Here is a 4,115-nt window from a genome sequence, read left to right on the forward strand (position 1 = left end):
AGCTCTCGGTGGTTGCAGCTCGGCCGGCAATTTGCATCTCGTGTGGAGAGCATCTTGCCGGAGCGCACTTCGGCTCATACTCCGGCTGTGTGCGGTATTAGCTCGCCAGCGGCCAGGGATAGCGACAGTCGGCGGGGATCAACGGGGAAGCGAGGGGGATGTAACACGAAGTCAACACAGAAAAAAAAACAAAAGGATAAAGTGGGGTCGCACTAGCTTTTGGCCATATGATGCCCCTGATCGAACGCCCCGCGTGCGTCCGGCTGAAAGTTCGGCCGGCGCGCCGGGCGTAAATGTTTACCCTGTTTGATTCATACGACAGCAATTCATAGGATTTTTTTTCTTAGAATAGATTTGCACTATATTCGATAGGAAAATTCCCATCCTGTCCCACCTCTTATTTAGAGTTCTACATTTTTCTTGTGTACAGTCAAACATCCATAGAATCATATAGTAGTGAGTATGGCATGACATTTCATTTTTGTTTTTTCCTTGTTTCTGTGTTACAGAAATTCTGCGAATCAAAGAGGCGCTCACATTTGCTTTAAATTCGGCAGGACCGAACTGTTGAAAAAATGTCAATTTGGGCAACACTCACTCACTGTCTCCAATTCCACCCAACATGCTATCTTGGCCTCTAGGAAGTGTACGTACGCACATACGAGTACCAGCCTAGAGCATCTCCCACAGTGAATGCCTGTGCCTCTGCCTGCGCGTACCATGCAGTACCTGGGCCTCGCCCGTTTCACACGCTATAGCCCCAGGGACTGGCCCCGGTACCCTGCCTTGCCACGAATTTAACTTTCTCGCGTCAGCTCGTCACGTGAAATCGTGTACACCAGTACTGCATACCGTGTCTTTGCTTTGCTTGTGCTTGATGGTTCTTGCAGGCCTCTGCAGCTGCACCATACCTCGCACTCGCAGGCAGCAGCCGCACTCCACCGTACAACTTTCACATTCCCTAGCTTCACATCGATTCCAGCTTTTACCAGCGAAATGGACATACGATTCGAAGTAGTACTACTCATCTGCGCAAGATACGGCTGAGTTTGACTCGTTTTCACAGTGGATTCATTGCAGCAATACCGAACTTGGTTTGCAAAATGCATGCTTTCGTGTCTTTTTTTCCTTCAAGAAGCAACAAGGGGGAGAAAGAAAAAGGAAGTGGATGGACGAGGACAAGATGAGGCAGCAGGCATGGAAAGAGAAGCTGAACCAGGGTCATCACTTTTCTCTGACTCTGTTTCTCTCCGGTCTCAACCCGCGTCGCTTCAAGCTTCTGTAGCTTTTCGCAGCAGAAGTGAGAGACGGATGGATGGACCTGTCCTGGCCCTGGCTGCGCCGCGCGTGCCTGTGTGCCTCTGTCTTTCACGTGAGCTAGCTGGGTCTCTACCTCCACAACAGTGCAGTCGAGTGACTGACATCGTAAGCGAGTGATCAACCATGCCAAGAAGATTACCCGGATCACACACACGATCCAGCTTTGAATATTTCTATGAAAAAATATAGGCCAAAACCGGAGCCAATCAGCAATAATCCAAACTCCCAATCAGCAAATCAATTTGTGAGTGAGCGGGTACATCCAGCAGGACGGGAAGGGAAAGTGAGGGCTACTCCTGCTCCTCCCTCGAAGTCCTACATGTAGCTACAGCATGCAGGCAACAGATGGCGTGGGATGTGACTGTGCAATCTGACGAGGATAACGAGACGGATTGGGAGTTCCCTCTCCCTTGGATTGCATCTCCTTGAGTAGGCGAGCGCGCGATTGCATCTACTGGTTCTTGCCATGCATGTGATTTGACCTCGACGTGCCAAATGGGCGGCGGGTCACTGTGACCGGTGGACCAACAGGAGGAAGAAGGGCATGGCTTTCGCGGTGATACACTGATACCCTCCGGCCCCTTTTGAGATTCTCGACCGAAAGGGAACGTATCCAAGGCAGCAAGCAATCGAAGAGACCGGGGTCCGGGCGTCTAGCCCATTTGGAAATACTGAAGTCATGCCAGATTGCTAGTGCCAAATGATCAAATAGCTTCTGGCACAGGTGAGACATATTGTAGAGAGTGCTGCCAAATCAAAAACAGATGGAACCGAAGCTCCTACGTGCTCCGATGCCAAATGCATTGATAGAATAAAAAATGTTACCTCTTTCCTAACTTCGGCTACTTTCTCCCTTCTGCAATTTTGGAAGACGATATTTTCTATGTTAATTGTGTCAGCGTTTCGACCCACTCTGCATATATTTGGCAATAGTTTTTTTAAGAAACTTTCAATTTATTCATTTTCAATCATGCCAGTACAAAAAAATAACAGAAGTAATAAAAATTACAACCATGCCCGTGGACCACCTAGCGACGACTACAATCACTGGAGCGAACCGAAGGTGTGCCGTCGTCATCGCACCTCCGTCACCGGAGCCGGGCAAACCTTATTGTAGTACACAGTCAAGAAGTCATCGTGCTAAGGTCCTATAGGACCAACGCACCAGGGTAGTAACCATCGCCGATGAAGAAAGTTGTCGATCAGAAGATCAAACCTGTAAACACCTGAAAGAAGACCGGATCCAAACAGATCCGCCGAAGACCAGCACCGACCAAATTCCACGAGATCCGACGAAGACATACCTTCACACGTCCTGCGACGATGCTAGACGCACCATCAGGACGGGGATAGAACATGAGAGACATTATTCCTACTAAGGAATATCACTGCCGCCATACAGCCCAAACCAAGACGTTGAACCTAACAAAAACGAGAACCGGATCGCACCCGCCGGCAGAGGGCGAGGGTGGGTGGGTGGGGGGGGGGGGATCCTCTGCACCTCCATGGCCTAGAGACCATCAAAGATGGAGCGGACCAGCGGCAGCACCGATGGCAATAGCTACATTAAGGAGAACGAATTGGCACCAGTGCCAAATTCTAACAACATCACAATTTTGGCAGCATCACGTTGTGGATGCCCTAATCTTTCTGACCATCGACATTTAATATGCAACAAATAGAGTACATTGGAATGAAGCCATGAGAATGCAAAATGATGATAACATATTGGAGCCTACAACAACAATTCATACATGTAAATTTATCGCATTTTTCTTTCAAGTTTTTACTTCCTTCGGACGGAATTAGCTGATGCTTATATATCTAGACAGAGAGAACACATTTCTGTACGAAAAAAATCGTGCCGGCAATTTTTGATGAACCGAGCGTTGCAAAACAAACAAATTCAACATTCCACGCCCCATCGTTTTTTTTTCAAGAACTAGTAAACGTCTATAGCCGACAGGGCTGGGCGGTGGGCCAAAAAATAGGGCAAAGCCTGTCTCTCTCCTTTTAAGTCAAAATCATTAGTTAAGTGTTAACCACTGCAAAGATCACTCGCATGTTCTCACGTGCTGCTGACAAGAGGCGCACTATATATACGTCACTTGTCGTAACTTGAGAGGTTTTTTATCGCAAATTCGTTTACCCAAAATGTTTTACCCCTTAAGCCATGCGTCCAAATCTCGAAATGTTTTCACCGTTGGATTTCTTGTGTCGAGATTTTGAAACTAGAACCTATGTTTATAGGTTTAAAAAAATCACAAAAAATGGAAGAAAAACCTGAAGCCGAAAGCACGTTCTTTTTCTTTCACTTTTTCCTCTTTTCAAGAAGCACAACCGTACTTCTCGCGGAAACAAATATTGTATATGCTACCATGAGAATCAAATTTATGCTTATTATGAAAGCATATTTTTTCCTTTTTCAAGAAGCACAGTTATGCTTTTCACGGAAGCAAATCTATGCTTCTCATGAAGGAAAACACTTCAGTCCCGCCGGCTGATTTGCTCAGGGAATCGGCCTTGCACGCTGTCGTTCGATCAAGTGTGATAGGACAATGTGGCTAGATGGTCCCATCGCTTCTGGAAACATCGCGCACAACCAATCCATCCTTTATCCTCACCTAGTCAGAGCACCACTTCACCTCAATCTAGTTCCGTACGTGTTCTCTTCCTCAAAATTACGGTGTGGCGTTTCAAGCTTCCTATCTGTTGCACGAAGGTTTTTTTGTAACATCAGTCATGTTGCACAACTTTCTTCCGTAACGCCATATGAAGGTGAAAAAAAATAATGC

This window comes from Triticum aestivum, chromosome 5D (genome assembly GCF_018294505.1).
Source record: "Triticum aestivum cultivar Chinese Spring chromosome 5D, IWGSC CS RefSeq v2.1, whole genome shotgun sequence".
NCBI classification, from domain to species: domain Eukaryota; kingdom Viridiplantae; phylum Streptophyta; class Magnoliopsida; order Poales; family Poaceae; genus Triticum; species Triticum aestivum.